The sequence below is a fragment of the Cydia strobilella genome, chromosome 2 (assembly GCF_947568885.1).
Source record: "Cydia strobilella chromosome 2, ilCydStro3.1, whole genome shotgun sequence".
Taxonomy (NCBI): domain Eukaryota; kingdom Metazoa; phylum Arthropoda; class Insecta; order Lepidoptera; family Tortricidae; genus Cydia; species Cydia strobilella.
In genome coordinates, this window is record NC_086042.1 from 14,289,185 (window position 1) to 14,309,606 (window position 20,422).

Here is a 20,422-nt window from a genome sequence, read left to right on the forward strand (position 1 = left end):
TTCTAATGATCGGTTTCAGGCACTCAAAAAAATTAATTAAAGTGCACAAAGCGGACCATTGTGAAGAGCAGCTACCGGTCAAGATATCTTAATAGATCGCTACAAATTATTGTGGTACGTCAAGATCTCGCATCGACGCATGAAATCGATCGCGGCTACACAATAACGCTATTCCATGACGTAACATTGCATTTCGCGGTTTGATTGATTATAGTTCTACAGATAGGACCTTATGATGCGTAATTCACACTTATGTGGGTAGATATCGTAATAGTGGCCTAGTTTGTTTTTTGTTTTTATTTTTAATCCCAATTTATTTTAGGTCAATGCCTCGCTCTACACATTAAGCGTGTTTATTTGTTGTTTTTTTTTTGTTTTTTGTGAGGCTAGTTTTTACAACAGTATAGCTTGCTTATCTTGCTTATGCTTTAAATAATTACTATTAGTTTTTTTCGCACGTGGGTATAGTTTAGTAGAGATATCATTGATTTGACATTATCTTCAAGCCTGTTTCACTTTCATTCAGGCTTTTGTCCGTAACTCAATTAGCTGTTATTGTACCGCCAGTGTCACTTGACAATCCGACCACAAAACCCGCTATACGATTGTTGGACAAATTCAGATCGTGCTTACCTTTAAATAGTTCTGTATTGTGTTCGAAATAACCTTGCATTCTAACTCTTCTTACATTTATTTTATTTTTGCTACCGGAACTGTTCACAAGAAATAGTCTACTTTGAGCTCCTTTAGAAACGCTTTGAATACAATTTTTTTTCAGAATATTAGTGGCATGGCACATACTTTTGCATTACTCTACGTCATCTCTAAATTGCCGCCTGGTGTGGAATTTCTTCCTTTTATTTCGATTACATATATTTGAACCATTAGAATGCTTATTTTTCCTATAATGTTTTTAGGGTTCCGTACCCAAAGGGTAAAAAACGGGACCCTATTACTAAGACTCCGCTGTCTGTCTGTCTGTCCGTCTGTCACCAGGCTGTATCTCATGAACCGTGATAGCTAGACAGCTGAAATTTTCACAGATGATGTATTTCTGTTGCCGCTATAACAACAAATACTAATTTTTTTTTATTTAAGCAAAAAAATACCGACTTCAATGGGGGATGCCGTTGAAATATTACTTATTGTTGATGGTGCACTCTTCATTAGATTCCGGACAATGAAATGAAAAAGACAGCATCTTTTGCCTAATTATGTAGAAAAGGAGGTAAAACCACCCACTTTTCTAGTAGCATTTCGTTTCTTCAAGGGTCGCAGTTGTAACTTTTTTTTTTGTAAGGAGGGAAAAATGCATTTCGCATACCACCCGGGTGCGGGGGGTGTCCCGAGTGGTTATGTGGGACTCCCGTCTAGGCTAATGAGACCCACGGTGTACCCACTAAAAAAAACCCCCATATGCCGCCTCGCCGCCCTATTGGTGGGGTTACGGGAACGCTTACGTACTCATCTGCGACCCCACCGGCGGCAGCCGCCCACGAGCGGCTCCTTCGCGAATGCCCGAAGGCCCTTCACGCTAGGCGCGCCAGATGGTACGACGCGCCTTCCTCCTCGGAAAGAAATTTCCCCGGCGCCCGGCAACAAATCAGGTCTATGGTTCTGCCGCAAAACCACAACTCGGCTGCAGAGGACAGGGAGAACGGCAGATCGTAACACCGACACTCCTCTTCCTCTGCAGCCCCACCAACGCCGCTGCCGGCTGTACGGGTCCAAGTTTGGGCCCGAGTTCGGTCTGGGTCCGGGTCCGAGTCGGGGTCCGGGTTCAAGTCCGGGTCCGAGTTCGGTCCGGGTCCGGGTCCGAGTTGGGGTCCATGTCCAGACCCGGGTCCGGGTCCTAGTCCGGGTTCGAGTTTGGGTCTGGGCCATAACGAAGAGAACAATCGCCAAACGTGAACTATGTGTCATTGAAGAGTTTCATTCTGATCAATATCAATGCAGTTCCACTTCATCAAATGTCATTATTTTAAATGTAAATGCTGGATTTGTTGATGAAAATACTAAAATCACTATATGTATGCCTTGAACATTTGAGGAGTTCCCTCGATTCCTCATGGATCCAATCATCAGAACTGCGTTTTGACAAAAACGGGACCAATCTGTATGTATATACTTACAATCAAAAAAAGAATTTTCAAAATCGGTCCAGAAATGACGGAGTTATGGAGTAACGAACATAAAAAAAAACATACAACCGGATTGAGAACCTCCTCCTTTTGAAATCTTGAAGTCGGTTAAAAAGTAGAGTTGTGCCATTCCCGGTAACATTCCCCATTTTGTTTAGGGAATGTTACCGAGCGAGAAATTTCCCCATACAAAATAGGGAATGTTACCGGGAACGGCACAACTACTAAAAACAGAATAAAATAAACATTTTAGTGGGGCTCCCATACAACAAACGTGATTTTTTCCCCGTTTTTTTTTGCGTTATGGTACAGAACCCTTAGTGCGCGAGTCCGACTCGCACTTGGCCGGTTTTTTTAGGTAGGTATACGTAAAGATTAAGTGTACTTTTTAACCAACTTCGAAAAAGGAGGAGGTTCTCAATTCGTCGGAGTCTTTTTGGGTTCCGTACCCAAAGGGTAAAAACTCCTCTGTCCGTCCGTCTGTCTGTCTGTCTGTCACCAGGCTGTATCTCATGAACCGTGATAGCTAGAGAATTTTCACAGATGTATTTCTGTTGCCGCTATAACAATAACACACAACAACAACATTACTAAAAAGTACGGAACCCTCGGTGGGCGAGTCCGACTCGCACTTGTCCGGTTCTTTTACATATGTATGTTCCCCGATTACTCGAACACGCCAGAACCGTTTTGGAAGATCCTTTTTTATTTCAAAGGGTGTTCAAGTGGTCCCTTTTAAATTTTATCTAAATATCGGTAGAGCGATTTATGAAAAATCAACAAAAATATAAAAATTGTATACATCGATGATATTTTCGTTAATTAGGTCCCTAACCTCGCTGTCTAATCGGAGCAGTGCGCTTAGTTGGTCTACCCATATTACCCGTATACCTATATAGGTATACATAAAATACATTTGCTTTCCACGAAAATTTTCAAAATAAAATTATTTTTAAACTAGCTGTTGCCCACGACTTCGTCCGCGTGGACTTATTTCCCGAAACACACTTTCATCCCCTTTTTAACCCTTTTAGGGGCTGAATTTTCAAAAGCACTATAATTGTTTTTTTTGTACTTTCTAATATTTGTACGGAGAAGCGGTCGTCCACTATCCTTTTAATGAAGGTTTAAGTCACATAGAGCAACACACTCCTTGTGTTTGGAATTTGATTTTTTTTAAATCGTTGATATTCCTTTTACCCAGGGTCTACTGTAATAACTGGTTTATTTGCAGACTGGATTTATGCCTGCATAAATCTGCGTTTGAAATTCGTGAAATTAAACGTTACTTACAGAAAAAGCTGTTTATATTCGTTTAGACCACTGCGATTAAAACATAGAATATGGATGGAAAGAGGACAGTAAAACCATAAACGGAGCGTTTAGCTGTCTCGTTCATTTCAAACGACTGAGAAATATTGTTTGCAAACGAGAAATTCTGTAATATTGACGTAAGAACTGCACGCAATTTATCTAAATTACTGCATTCTGTGATGTCGTTATTTAAAGCATTGTATATTTTTATTCCATTATATTCTGGGCTTCTCTTAAAGTGTACGTAATTATTACATTTTGGTAACTCAATACTATTGTTACTCCTTAATGCATGCATCTTGTTTTCACTTTTGTACCTGTATTTAAATTTATTTTTATGAATATGTGTGCAAATTAAGTAAAGCGATAAAAAATATAAAGCGATATTACAGTCATAATTTGGTGTTTTATAAAAAGAGGGCGACAGTGTTCTCTAGGTTTTGCTTTAGTGCATTAGACGCTCCAACATCCCTCTTGACGGAAATCCACAGGCAGCATGTCCGGCAGGTAGTCGTCAATCTCCGTGACTCGTTCGGATGACGTCGTGAGCCCACCCAACCGGCGGCGTCGGCGCATAACAGTATCACTGTATTCAGTTGGTACAAGTAACTTACACTCGCATAGCATCTCATTTTCGTTTCCCATATTGATTTCAGTATTTCTTCTAATAACTTAGCAATGTTTCATTCTGTATTCTTCTAAGAACTAAGCAATGTTTCATTCTGTATGGCAGATGATTTATTTCTATGGGGGTTCACTCATGGTACGATTCATCTTAACAATCCGTCGTTACAGACCGATCAAAACGACGGATTGATAGTGTATGTTAATATCGTTAACGATTTACTTAATCGAAGACGATATCGGAAATCGCAACAAAAACCTGTGCAATCATAAATATCGTAACGGTGCATCGACATTGTATGGCTCTTTGCGATCAACGATTTGATTTTTGTCTCATTCTTGCGCAGGCGCCGCACGCATTGCATTCCTCGATGATCGCTCATCGATCGTAACGACCGATTGCTCCGTGTATGAGCGCTGCATCCCTCGATCGCGCATCGATAGTAACGACCAATTCGTCCGTGTGTTGACTGGCATTTTTGAAACGACCGATCGTCACGATTCTCGTCAGATAGATCGAAGCGATTAATCGTACCGTGAGTGAACCCCTAAGATGCATCACTGTCTATCTCTCTTGTTGTAGGTTTCGTTGGAATGATTTTATTTTGTAGCATAATTATAAGTGCCAAGATATCATCCATTAAACTGAGAAGAACAAATCAGCGTCTTATCCAATAAATTTTCAAAAATTCGTGACTACCGACAGTTTTGGCACCCCGACACACTACAAGACAGAATAAATCATCCGCAATACCAGCAAGCAATATTTTTTTCAGACAATAGCGATTTATACCTTTGAAAAGACTCACACTAACCAAGATTCGCTTCGCCCACTCAAGCATTTCGCATACGCTGATATATCCCTAAATATGTTTCCAAGTTGCAAGTAGAGACAGTTTCATACTTACACCAGCCAACTACAGTTGCGCGGAGCCCTAAGGACCGGTATAACCTGGCCCGGTTTCATTTCACAGAAAGCGTGAGCGGGAACAAAACACTGTGACGGATTTGTCGGGAACAAATTCAATATTTATTACCGTCTAAGCGACTTTATGTCTTTATTGCTTATTTAAGCCTAATATGAATAATATTATTGCAAATTTCATGTCACTCCAGATATTTGATTTGTACACATCGTTGTTGATATTATGTCCTCATCGAGACGCATATAATAATATTTTCTTATCGTGTTTTTGTAAAGTTTTTTATTGGGCCTAATAAATTACGGTTTCATAACTTTAACCTGTAATAAGCTTTTGAAAAAACCGTATACCCAATATAGAAGTTTCTCGGACTGCGCGACCTAAGTCTCAAGCCATAAACTTACATTCGTTGGAGACAGGAACGGCACCCACGAAAAATTCAGCGAACGAATAGAAATGCGAACTCTACACTTAGAAGGGTATTTTCACGGAACCCTAAAAAGAAGAGTTAAGCTTTGTCCCAATAAGCGGAGACACGTCTCGCGTCTTGTCTTGTGCTATTGACCCACTACAAGTTTTTGTGCGGATAACGGAACAGCACACTTGATGTTTTATTGATACCGTACCTAATGATTTTTAACTATTGATTTCTGCTGCCTCACACGATTGTGTAAATTGGTTTAAATAAATTAAGGTAAAAAGCATTCTTCCATAACCGAATTGGGAACCTACTTACTTAAAGTCTGCACGAGAACTTAAGAGTCCCCGGCAAACTCGGCCGAATTACACCTTCCCATACAAACAGTTCCGCTCTCATTTTAAAACTACGCACGTTTTGGATTGTAATGAAACTTTGCACATACAATGACACGAGCTATATCTAGGTCTGAAATTAGTTTATATAGCTCCAGTTTATAAAACAAACGAAATAGAACAAAACAAGTTTTGTACGAAAAACTTAAATTTGCTGTATTTTTTTAACTATGGTATCTGAACCTACATAAACTAATTACAGACATAGATATTATACCTTATCCTATTGTAAGTACTAATCACTTTGTTGTAGACATCAAGGTAGACGTTGCATATATGACGTCGTAGACGAAATAAATAATGATTTCTAAAAACTAACTATTATTACTAGCGGTTTGCGAACCCCTGGTAATAATAATAATAGTTCCGCATTTTGAAATATGTACTAAAGCTAAATATTGAGATTTTTCGCTGAGCTCCTGTTGGCACACAGAAAGTATGAAGTGGCAGTTCATGGCCTTCACTAAATTAAAAAGCTACTTTCACTCCCTGGAAAGTCCACTCCAGGGAGTGACGAAAGAAGGCTTGTTCGAGCTGCTGAGGTGAAAACATATATACGTGTAATAAAAATAAACGTGTAAATTGTAAGTGTGATTAAGATAACGTGTTAATGATATTTTGTCTAGTTTACTTTAACTTTCCCTAGAAATAAAACATTTATTTCGTGGTTCTTATTTATTTATTTTGTTGCATGTTTGAGAAAAACATTATACATACCTCGGCGTGAAAACGTTTCAGAAAGTTTCGGAAAAGGTAATATACAAATATAAATAATTGGCCAGTACCTACTGTAAACATTTTATCTTCGTCATATTACACTGTCATCACATTGTGATCAGCGGTCACTGACTCGAGCTATTTCTATATCAGTGTTGGTAGATTGGCCATTTCCCCTCTAATCGGTCGACTATCGTTTTTGGGTTTAATTATGCGTTGAACCGTTGGAACCAATAATTTGTGGTGATTTGAAGCCATAATGTAAGAGTTTTGTATAGTTATGGTTACTACTCCTTCTAAAATTGGTTATTAATACTCGCTGAGACGATTGAGTGATTTTACACTGGCACATTTTCTTAGAATCATAGAAATTTGATATTACCATATTCTATAGCGACATTTAATACGAATCTTAACTTTGTCTCAGTATTTCACTAATTATGTGAAATGTAAGATCTATTGCGCCGAGGAAACCTGACCAAGCCAAGCAATAGCGCTGGTATCTAAACAAAGCATCTTATTTACTATATTAGCATCATTCAATAATTAACTTTATGGCCTTTTGTTATAGTTTATATTTAATTCAGCAGCATCCCTGCATTTCATCATTAAGAATGGTCATTAGAAAAGGAAGTTTAAGTAAACGTAATACGGGTTATTTCTCATTCAAGTGTTACAACAAGTAGCGATAAAGAGCCCTGTGAGAACGAGACGCTCTGAAAACTGCGGTTTGCTGTCCACAATCGTACAGAGCAATATAATAAAAAGTTTAATAATGCGAGCCTGCTTACCTGGGTCATTGTATGAAAATTAAAACCTTTGTGAAATTGTTTTGTTACGATCGATTAGATTATCGCTTCTTGTGTTAGCTATCCATGGTTTAATTTCTTTGTTTTTCTGTTGTTAGTCAAGGAAGTATCTTAGTAATTACCTTCTAATAAGATTCTTTTGGTTTGTTGCTTGAAATAAACATAAGTAGTAGTAGTAGTAGTAAACTCTTTATTGTACAAAAAATACATATTAAAAATTACATGGTACAAATAATAAGATGTACAAAGGCGAACATATCCCTTTGAGGGATCTCTTTAAGTTAACCTAAGTTAAGTTAAGTATAAGTTTTCTTTAAACTTGCATTGCATGAAAAAACCTTACCAAGGACATAGATTCCAAAGTCGAACACTGAATCGATGTTAGTTTTAGGGTTCCGTACCCAAAGGATAAAAACGGGACCCTATTACTAAGACTCCGCTGTCCGTCTCTCCGTCCGTCTGTCCGTCGTCCGTCGTCCGTCGTCCGTCGTCCGTCGTCCGTCTGTCTGTCTGTCACCAGGCTGTATCTCATAAACCGTGATAGCTAGACAGTTAATTTTTTTTACAGATGATGTATTTCTGTTGCCGCTATAACAACAAATACTAAAAACAGAATAATATAAATATTTAAATGGGGCTCCCATACAACAAACATGATTTTTTTGCTGTTTCTTTTCCGTAATGGTACGGAACCCTTCGTGCGCGAGTCCGACTCGCACTTGGCCGGTTTTTTTGTAATTAACAACTAGGTTTTATTTTGTAACGGCTGACCCCCCGACCTCTGCCACTAATGCAAGTGAGAAGGCGAAGTCGACTCATGCACAGTTGTTTAAAGAATAATGACATTTCTGTAAAAAACTTTATGATCGGCTGTCGAAATGTTTGATGACTTGTGACAGCTATAATCATCGACGTATAAGGCTTTCGTTTTGTTTTCGGGTAGTAGTTCTAATCTTTGACTGGCGATAATTTAGTCCCTTACCTCTGTTTCCGGTTAAGGTACCTATTTCTGTCGTTATAATTGTGATCAATCATTTTGCGTTTTTTGCTCTACCGTTACGTAGGCCCACCTAATACGTGTAGTTATACGACCTCACCGCTGTTAGTCTCCCTTAAGATATAATGATTAGAAATACCTACTGGTTCCCATTCCCACGAATGCCTAATTGTATATTTTACACACAGCACGGAATTGTCATTATTTCGCTATTATTATCTTTGCAGTGTTTACTTAGCAAAATAAAGGAAGCACGAAGCTTGCTCACGTCATGTCTGTATTATGAAACCTTGCTTAATTTTCATCGATTATTTGCCTGTTTATATTAGAGTAACAGTTGTTCCGATTATTGGCATTGATGGCAGAAATTGCTATACTTATAACATGCGCTATGAATATATCAAAACATTTCAATTTGTCCCCTGATCCTTTTTATTGTTGTTGTTAAGGATAATCACATTTTCTAAAGTATTACGTATAAATGAAACGGACAGTGTGTTAGTGTGGACTATAAATGTAGTCCGAAAATTTAATTAAATGAACATTTTTTAATTTAATTCTATATTGTTTTACATATTTTAATTTTTACAATTGATTTGTTTACAGATTTCAAGATGGTGGTACGATTATGATGCGGCGCACTATTTGGGTGAGTGTGTCAAAACGTATTTTGTAACTGAACTCTTTGTCATAATAATATAATGGGTAGACCCACTGACATCTAATCCACTACCTTAGTGGATGAATGCCCAGTTTCAAAAGCGCGGGTGCGGCACCGAATCGAAAGCTTAAGGAATTGGACTACCTACGCTTCGTCTGCGACAGAATAAAGTCATTAAATTATTTTGTCGCGGCTTGACAGTGCAGTGACGATGATTTAAAATAAGCCCAGCTACCACATAAGGATCTGCAAAAGTTATTCAACGAGTCCCAGATTGCTTTATGGTCTAACGCAGTCGTGAATGTTGACGTACGCCGATCGTAAGTTTAGATCGATAGATTGGAATGTCAAATACTTACAAGTGGTATAAATACGTCGTGAATCCGAGTTTCCAGCTTGTATGCAGTACATAATATGCATTCGTTTACTGAACAACACACAGTCTGATCGTTAATATCAATAATTAATAATTCAATATTTGCACAAATGAAATATTGCCAAAATTAATGTCGTCATCCTAAACTAAGAAATCTAAGAGTTTAGTGGATGTTGGTGGCTGTGTGATTTATTTGCACTAACAACAGAATGATTTACACCAACCTGATTGCCGGCAGGAATACAGTTAGTATAAAATTCAATTGAAAATGCACACAAACAAGTAGCTAATTCGAGTTATAAAGTCGCTGTTTCTTCCCAGTTACAGTAGGTGTTACAAATTGTGCCCGTAGGCTTTGTTAACGATACGTTTTGTTTCAAAGTCTACAGAGTGGACTGGATATTGTAGATCAATTGGTTACGGCAGCATATAGTTACGTCGGCGGAATTTCTAATACAAAGTGGCGTCAATGTGCAGTTGCGGAATTCTCAAATACCGCTGATCTGAATGTAACTGTAAACTACCAGTCATTGGTACGTTAAGTTTGTTTACGTATAAGGGTATACAAATGTATGCAGACATGACAGTAAGATCTGTGCTGGCGTTTTGATTAAATGCTAATGTTTTCTAACTGACTTTAGTCCTACTAGTTTGATGTCAGCTTTATTTATCTGGCTTTTATTTACCTACATTAAATTAAGTTCTAAGATGGTCACTACAAACACTTATAAAACAAAGTGAAATTTGACGAAAAAGATTTTTATAAATTAATTAAAAATTGCCTTGACTATATTTCTTTAGGCAACCCTATTTATTTATGTTCAGGAACATATTTTCTTTTATAAAATAAAAGTTTCATCCGTCAGACGTATCGGTGAAGGTCGACCATAATAACGTATCTCCTACTATATACATATAATTCTCAATATAACACTTGTGTTTTTTACACATAATTAATGTGAAATTTAATCTCGTTAGACCCGTTAATGACATTAATTATATAATTCTCATGACATCGGACTATTATATCCTTCACTTATAAATCATTACTGCATGTCATTACTTCGATGTCCTAACGTTTTAACTACAATGCGAAGCAAAACATGTCTTAAGTTACCGATTACAATATCTACCTATTATATTTCGCATGCGTGCAGTCCATCACGGGCCAAAACACGTCAAAGATCACAGTTCGACTATGAGACATAAAAACCTTAAACCATTTGCTTAATATAAGCTGTAAGTTAACATTGCGCAACGGCTTGATTGGCCGACTGCTGCGCAAGTAAGTAAATGTGGTAGCGTACCTACTTACCTACATGTAAAACTAAAATAATTTTTAAGAAAAAAAAACCGACTTCAATGGGGGATGCCGCTGAAATTTTACTTATTGTTGATGGTGCACTCTTAGATTCCAGACAATGAAATGAAAGACAGCATCTTCTGCCTAATTATGTAGAAAAGGAGGTAAAACCACCCACTTTTCTATTAGCATTACGTTTCTGTAAGGGTCGCAGCTCTAACCTAACCTAACCCACTTTTCTGATAGCATTTCGTTTCTGTAAGGGTCACAGTTCTAACCTAACCTAACCTACTTTTCTGATAGCAGTTCTGTTCTATGAGAATCGCAGTTAAAACCCACCCACCCACCTAACCCACTTTTCTAGTAGCATTTCCGGGTCCGGGTCTGGGTCCGGATCCGAGTCCGGGTCCGTGTCCGGCTGTCCGGGACCAAGTTTGGGTCAGAGTTCGGTCTGGGTCCGGCTCCGGGTTCAAGTCCGGGTCCGAGTTCGGTCCGGGTCCGGGTCCGAGTTGGGGTCCATGTCCAGACCCGGGTCCGGGTCCGAATCCGGGTCCATGTTTGGGTCTGGGTCCATAACGAAAAGAACAAATCGCCAAACGTGAATAAATAAATGCTCGGTTTGTTGATGAAAATACTAAAATCACTATATGTATGCCTTTAACAGTTGAGGAGTTCCCTCGATTCCTCATGGATCCCATCATTAGAACTGCATTTTGACAAAAACGGGACCAATCTGTATGTATATACTTACAATCAAAATAAGAATTTTCAAAATCGGTCCAGAAATGACGGAGTTATGGAGTAACAAACATAAAAAAAACACACAACCGAATTGAGAACCTCCTCCTTTTGAAATCTTGAAGTCGGTTAAAAATAAGTAGACGTCGTGTTAAACGCTCTAGAAGTTTAACCAGGTTTTTTGGTTATGGGACTTAAAATATGATTTATTTTTGAATTTTCTTGTTTCACACTCATTTACTCATTTACAACGATATGTTTTTATATGACAAATTCTATCACTGATGATAAATTCCAAGCTATTTTGAAGCATGACAGATATATTGTAAATACAAACATTTAATTTCAATGCTCCATAAAAACATGCTTTGTCACGTCGAAAGGTTTAAATTGAAGGAACTTAAGTTAACTACTACAAAGGTGTCATTCAGATTGCGACTGCAGCTGCGTTATTGCTTTAGAATTGCTGGTGCAATTATGCAGCGGGGGGAACTGGGTGATATCACTGTCAATTTCCGATAATCGTCAATCGAGTGACGGATTAAATCGCGTCAGCAACGCATTTTAACGAGGTAGTTGACAGTGACATCGTCCATATTCGTGCGGTCGGTACCCGAATCAGTGATTGAAATATTGGTTGTCTTTAGTTTTATTAATGCTATTACTTGAAGAGAAAATTTTCACAATGAATAGATATATTTTAATTCGCTCAGACAATTCGTGTGTTTACATCTGCAGGCTCTCGGGGTAACGGTTGTCTGCCCTCGTTGCGAAGTGATAACGCGGCATCAGATAGGAAAGCTGATTGCTGCCAATTGAAATAAATAATGCAACGGGAAACCATGCAATTATTTTAAAACCATTATTCTATTTATTTCATATTTACCTAGTTTTCGTTTTAAATTAGACTAGTTTTTTTCCGTTCATCATTGAATTTCAAGCAGATATATATTATATTCAAATTAATATTTAAAATGTTATGGAGAGAGGTGGAATTTTGTAACGGCTACATGAAAGAAAGAACCAGCTTTGATGTATTTGGCATCAAACCAGTGTTTAAGTACACACCTATTATTACTTCACAATTTTATTTTATACCACGTTGGTGGCAAACATACAAACGGCCCACCTGATGACAAGCGATCACCGTAGCCTGCTACTTCACTGTTACAAGCGCGTTGCCGACCCCTTATAAACCTGTGCACTCCTTATTTGAAGAACCCCATACTGTGTGTATGCGTAGTGTTGTGTGTAGTGTGTGTGGATATCCTCTCTCGTAGAATGTGACAAACATCACAAACAGTAACGGTTTAGTTCTTAGGCCCCGCGTCCGTCCGTCCATGCACATTCTGATGTAACAAGCAGCATGTATTTGTTACTACTACCGTCCTTTTGTCTGTGTCAGTTGCCGCGTACTATATCATCAATTCTACGCGGATTGCTCTATATCCTGCCTCCGTACCGATCTTACCGCAGACTGCCTTCCACTAGATTGATGAACTATATACACACGAGCTCATCTTGCACTTCGTACCTCGTAGCAACCTTACCCCTTATTCATAAACGCGCTACAAGCGTCAAATAGCTAATAATCGTTTACTTTAAACTGTCATTTGGAATTACAAAAACCGTGTGCGAGTCGTACTCGCGCACGAAGGGTTCCGTACCAATACGCAAAAAACAGCAAAAAAAATAACTTTTATTGAATGGGAGTCCCACTAAAATATTTATTTTATTCTGTTTTTAGTATTTGTTGTTATAGCGGCAACAGAAATACATCATCTGTGAAAATTTCAACTGTCTAGCTATCACGGTTCATGAGATACAGCCTGGTGACAGACGGACAGACAGAGAGACAGACAGGCAGCGGAGTCTTAGTAATAGGGTCCCGTTTTTACCCTTTGGGTACGGAACCCTAAAAAGGGATGAATAAATAAATCTTTTATTTCAGACTAATTATGGTAAAGGCATATTTACAATGCGCTTATGTACGTCAAATAAAACTTAATACAGCTGTATAAAACATAAGTTAACTAGCAAGGCTTATAGCGCGTTTTTGAATAAGGGAGTAATCCTTAATTATGTTGTATTACAAAGGTTCATGTTTATTTCTACAATTTAATTTATCTTGATACTTTTTTGTACATATGTAGGTATACGCACGTGTCGATAGGTGGTACTTGTCTTTTAATATGCGGGATCTCTAGGGAGGCAATCCTATGCTCTGCCAACTAACGGTTCGCTTATTCACATTTATCTGCTTTTGGTCCTGCTTTAAAAGTATCATGCGTTCGTGTTTTAAATACCTGATCCAAAGATTCCTTATTTGTCGTTGTATCGTTCCGGTTATTAAAGTAATTGGCGTGTTTGATATTCTGTAAGATTTAAAAAAATATGTTGTTAGTTTAGTGTTGAATTTATTAATCGATTTACGGTATCGTTCGACCTTATGACTCCCGTAGTTAAAAATTGGGACGTAACTTTCAACTAATTATTATCGATGCTTGGTGTAGGTAACTGTAATTACAGTTTTTGGAAACAAGTTTGGCACCGGTATTCATATCCAGTGTACCATAAATACCTAAATTTTACTCAATCTTTTTTTTTTTGTATCATTTTTGTGAGTCAATCGGTCCTCGCTAGAAATACGGGCGGCCGGTGGCTTTTTGTCGGATAGAAGCAATATTTGATGTGTCTTGTAGGTGCATATTACTGATTAGTTGGAGTAGGTCCCCGCAGCAAATACGGGTGACCTTGTCCCTAGTTTCCAAATGTTCGCCGGGATTGGCGGTTTCATGGTGTAAGTCTGGTAAGCGATTTTATTATGTCTTATTAAAGGTTTTTTGGGTGTCAATTATATGAGAAATGTTGATCAACTTCTGCTGGATCAAGGCCCACGTCGGCCTGGATGCCAATGAGAGGGCAGATCTCGCGGCCAAGCATGCGGCCACACTGCGGAAACCACCTGATTTTGACTATTTTCCCTTGTCGTATTATAAATCACAAATGAGATCCAACACACACGCCACACATAATAAATCATATACAGATAGCACAACAGGGATACATGTAAAACAATGGCTTCCTACATTAGATGACATCAAACTTCTCCGTAAGCACACCGATATCACATTTCAGTTAACACCAGGCCATGGTTACAACAAATCTTTTTTAAAACGTTTTCATCTAATTAATACCATTGACCATCTAATTAAATATTGTCCCAGATATGCATATGCCAGATGGCTCAGATGTGACCACGAAACTATCTGTGGAAAGCACCAGGACATAGAACCGTACACTATAAAACACAATATCGGAAAAGAAGACACACTTGATTGATTTATCATGTACACAAATAATATAATTTTACTCAATCGTAATCTGTAAGGTATGCGATGGACTGACATTGAACACCCGAAATGGCCATTACCTTCAGTCACAACAGGAAACGATCAGGACAAATAGTCAAGTTGATTTGTTACGTGTTCTTCCAAAGTTGCGAAATTAAAACGAAACGTTTTTTAAGAGGAAAGGGGACGGCCGTTTCTCCATACAAACGTAGTCCCCATTTTCCTCTCTGGATATTAATATTATTAAAAATATTTTTACATAATTTGATGTATAGCTAAGTTTGAGTTTTTTTTTGATTTGATTATTGTAAAAATAATTGTAAAAATAGGAGCGAAAAACAGTTTTCATACAGATTTTTAAATGTTCCTAACTCTTATAATAATTAAAAAATATAAAAAAATCAAACGTCCCTCACGTTTGATATTTTTCGAAGTTTTAATTGGTTGATATACAACTAATTGTGCCAAATGTTTTTTTAATTATGTTAATATCCAGAGGAGAGAATGAGGGCTACATTTGTATGAAAAGGCTATTTCACGCGGGTCCTCCACTTTCCTCTTAAACAAAGGCTACCAAAAGCTGTGACGACGTGTGCCGCGGGTACTGCAATTTCAAATTAAAATCATCGCCTAATGTTACAATGATTTATCGATACACATCAATAATTGCACGGCTCGTGTAATTGACGTGAAAATCCGACGTAATAGCCCTCAATGGAGTCGCGTTACACAACTTTCTTCGCGGATATCAATCTAAATTGTATTTGGAAGAATAATGCAATGGCGTACTGCGCATACTTTTAATTTGCTACTCAAAATTAGAATGACGTAATGGTTAATATGAAACATGTCTTTAATAAGATTTCTTATAAGATCGGTTTCTTTTCAGCTACAATAAAATTGGCGGATTAAAGCCCAATTGGGTTCGTAAAATAACTAAGATTCAGTTAACATGATAATTATGTAAGTAAAATAATATAAACATTTAAATCCAGTTAACGAGGATCCAATTAATCATCATAATGTACCAAACCAGTTAAAGTTTATATTGTAGATATATTTTAAAAATGTGTATATTCTGACTCATCAATGCAGAGCCAAAATTACAAACAAGCTAGACAGTTCAAATTTGCACATCAGGTTACATTTATGACGTGTATAAAAAATACGTAGCGATTTCGAAAAAATCAACCCCTGGGGCGTGAATAACGGGGATGAAAGTGTGTATCGGGAACGAATATTTTTTTGTGAAGGACTTGAAACTTTAAGAATGACATTTCCGCACGTGTATCGAAAGACGTTTTTTAATACAGTTGCGAAAAAATGAGAAAAAAACCAAGTAAGAAATTCGAAACTTTTATATTATTATGCTGTAAGATCATTGTAATGCAGTCGAAAAATAATGAAGTTGTTCAAAAATCAATTCCTGGGCTAAAAGGGGCGTGGCAAAAGGGGGCGCGGTTTGGGGCACAAAGGGGCGTGGCTTGGGGGTGTGGTTTGTTTGATATTTTACAGTTAGTATTTTCCTTGTGTTGGTGTGGTGAAAAGAATTTTTACCGTTTTTGAAAAATCATCCGCTAAAGGTGTACAAAAGGAGGTTGAAAATTTGTAACAGAAACGATTTCTTCTTCTTCTTTCTCTTTGCCCTGTTCCCATTATTTGGGGTCGGCTCTCCTCGTTCTCATGCGCCAGGACCGTCTGTCCTGAGTTGTCCTTGGGGTAAGTTGGGCTCGTTCCAAGTCGCGGGTCACAGTAGACCACCACGTGGCTTTAGGTCTTCCTTTTCTGTTTGCTTCCCTGTTCGGCAATGCCAAGGCTTGCCGAACTACGTGGTCTTCGGGGCGTCTCATCACGTGGCCATACCAGCGAAGCCTACTTTCCGTGACTTTATCTGTGATGGGCGCAACTTTGTAACTACCTCTGATGTATTCATTTTTCACTTTATCGAGTCTTGTTACTCCAGCCGCCCACCTCAGCATCTTCATCTCTGCCACATGTAATTTTTGTTCGTGCGCCTTTTTGATTGCCCAGCATTCAGCACCGTACATCATTGCCGGTCTCACGGCTGTTTTGTAAACTTTGCCCTTGACTTTGATTGGCATTCTTGTATCGCAAAGAACACCAGAGAGGGCTCTCCATCTTTGCCAGCCAGCGTTGACTCTGTGAGTGACGTCGGATTCAATGGCACCATCGGCCGTCAGCATCGTTCCGAGATATTTGAATTGAGATACCTTTGGAAGTTGATCTCCTTCGATATAGATCCTGTTGGAGGTGGTGGTATCACTACTGAACTTGCATTCTAAATGCTCGGTCTTACTTCTGCTGATGCGAAGTCCATTTCTTTCCAGGGCCTGCCTCCATTGTTCTAGGGTCGTTTGCAGTTGTTGTGCACTTTTGTCAATGAGTACGATGTCGTCCGCATATAAAATACACCATGGCAAGGGAGTTTGGATATCCTTGGTGAGATAGTCCATTACTAAGTTGAACAGTAATGGGCTTAACGCTGAACCTTGATGTACGCCAACATTTACTTCAAACGTCTTGCTCACTCCGGCTAGACTTCTCACGTTCGCGCTACACCTATGGTACATGTCCTGGACTAAAGCAACATATGTTTCTTGTATACCTTGCGCTCTCATTGCTTGCCATACCAGATTTCGTGGTACGCGGTCAAACGCCTTCTCAAGGTCTATGAAGACGAGGTGCAAGTCTTCCCGGCTGGACCGATGCTTTTCCATGACGATTCGTACCGCTTGTATAGCATCGATAGTGGATTTGGATTGTGTGAAACCGTACTGGTTTTCAGAGATGACAACGTGATTTAAGAAGCGGTTGTGTAATATCTTTTCCCATATTTTGAGGGTGTGAGAAGTTAGTTTTATACCCCTATAATTCCCACAGACGCTGACGTCGCCCTTGTTCTTAAAAAATGGAACGATTGAACTTTGTCGCCATTGATCTGGGATCTTATTTGAGTTTAGGACCGCGTTAAATAGTTTGGTGAGCCATTCAAGCCCACACAGTTTGTAACAGAAACGATTTGAGTAAGACTTGAAACTTCGTAGACACACAGGCTAGATATCTAAATGATAACTTTTAGTTAACGTGCGTCTCGCTCGGGCCAATACATGTACTTACGAGCGAAATGCACGATAACTAAATGAATCGAATTAGCCTGACAGTATTAGAAAACTAGAAAAGTGCTTCTAAGGGGTTAAAAGTTTGCATCGGGTACGATTCTTTTTTTAAGTGATTCGTATTTTAATCTTCGTAGAAAGACATACTAAATGTTGTGTTGTCATATAAGTTTAGCAACTAATACATAATGTGGTTAAAACAAGTGTGGTTTTATGAAACGAGCGTTTTAAGGCCTAATTATGTACAGTTGCATACACTTCTTTATCTAAACACATATCGTAAGTACTTTAAGATGGGTTCAGAAGCCGTAGGGAAATGACCTGCATTGCTACTAGTGCTACCTGTAAAATATCTATAGACTATAGATATTAAAATAATGCAATTAAAAAATAAATTTGAACAAATACAGAAACAAACTACTCATATTTTCAACTAAAATGTAAATTACAAACAACTTTTCACAATTCTATTTTTGTAACAGCAAAAACCAACAAACCAATAACAGTAATGGCGGCTATTTGATCCTCCGTCAAGACGAATGGTTTTTTGAAATTATAGACAAACGAATGAAGTCCCTCTTGTCATGTCACTTGGGATCAAATGTCATGCGGTTTATATTAAAAAACATACTGAATCGACGTTTCGTATCGATAACTGTATCAATATCTATAAATACTACCTATAGAATAGAGACCCACTTGAGTTTCGACAGCTGTCGAATTTAAACTCATAACTTTGCAAAGTTTTTTTAATACAGTTGCTCAAAAAGTGCTACTTTTCGTGGCTGTTTAGCGTGCGGAAAGTTGGTTTTTGCGAACTAGTGCTTTTTACTTTCCAATTTTTTTAAATTTTTACTTGTTTCAATTCATGACTACTTATTGAAGAGTATTAATATTAGTTTCCTTTAAACGTCGTAATCAACATAAAAACCTACTGTTAATGTAAGAATATGAAAAATATGCATATTTCATATTTTATTACTTACCTCTTCATCATTATAAGTATTATAACACGTTTATTTTTTAATGTTGAAAAACCGTTCTTAATAAGTTGTCTGAATGGAACGGAACGCCTGTCAAAGAAGAGGCGTATTTTCTTACTGCAAAAATGTTTTAAGTTTCCAAAGGCAACATTCGATATAGTTTTTATAAATATACGATACACAAATAATCGTAAATAACGATATTTAGGTAATAATAGTACAATGTTTTAATATTTACAATTATTTCTGTCTTATAGAACATGCATTTGAAAAAAAAAACTCTCATTGAAGTGAAAATAAAAGCTAGAAAAACACCTCTTCATAATGTCAATGTCGATGATGTCACAAAATTAATAATATAAAAGTTTCGAATTCCATTCCTTACTTGTTGCTTTTCTTATTTTTTCGCAACTGTATTAAAAAACGTCGTTCGTGCGTAAATGTCATTCTTCACTCGTCCCGAGTCTTGCCTCGTGGCAAGATATCTCGGTACTCGTGAAGTAATGACATACTTTCCGCACTAGCATCGAAATGTTGTACTATTACCTACTACCACAGAATACCAAGTTCTCATAGTATAATTGGTTGTAATAATGCTGGTCATTTCCTACCGTTTCTGAACGCATTTTAGAGCACTAAGGATATGTGCGTAGATAAAATTATTAAACCGACTGCTATTTTTGCAGCACAATGTTTAAGTAGCATTACCATCACCCACAAAAAAATCCACGCGAACGAAGTCGCAGGCAACAAGTAGTTTTATATAAGTGCTCTTTCCTGTACCATTAAGGTACCTTATAAGTACAGAATTTAAAGTAAAAAAAAAAATGTATTCTTTACATATGCAAATATGATACCGACGCCAGGTTGCTGAATTGTCGGCAAACTAGTTTTGCTTGATACCGGAACTGACTACTTACTAAAATGATTAATGCGATTTTCTATATATGGGTAGGCTTACACTTCTAACTATTCGCACTAGGAGAAAGCGAACGGGTCAAAATATTCTTCAGTTTTAACTGCATCACCTTGGTGGCCCCGAATTTGGTCCGTGTTCTTGACAAGAGTCAACTGCCTCCTGTATTCTCATTTTTATACCACGTTCAATGCTCTCGGTTTGTTTGCCTTCATGGTAATTAACTTTTTTCGTTGCATTTAAGTTTCGCTGTAACTGTTTTCTGAGTGTCGTGTTATTGAACCGTGATCATATTTAGGTGCAATTTAATTTCGTTTACTGCTACGATGTATCAACCGTACCTTTTATACATCGCTAATTACGTACGTCGCTAATTTGAAAGTGGTCGCTAAAGTAAAACCCTCATGAACAGGGTTTAGGTTCGGCAAATTCAGTGAACGATACCTAATTAACTTTCATGCACAAACTTGATAGTTTACAATTTACAACCCATTTTATTACAAAGTATACTGTAATTCTGTAATTTGTATAAACATTCTTACAAATACAAACAACAAATAGGATCGTTAAGATGAGTTCTTTGCTAATGGTACAGAGCATTGTTATTTGCCAAGCAA

The 20,422-nt window shown here is 37.8% G+C and overlaps 1 protein-coding gene across 1 annotated transcript in view; it reads left to right on the forward strand.

The window, feature by feature from the left end:
• LOC134752256 (cadherin-99C) overlaps nt 1-20,422 on the forward strand; it is a 152,188-nt gene that overhangs the window by 44,708 nt on the left and 87,058 nt on the right. The window contains exon 2 of the mRNA XM_063687888.1: nt 8,945-8,987. The gene's annotated coding sequence lies outside the window, so the exon portion shown is untranslated. The remainder of the gene's footprint in view (nt 1-8,944; nt 8,988-20,422) is intronic.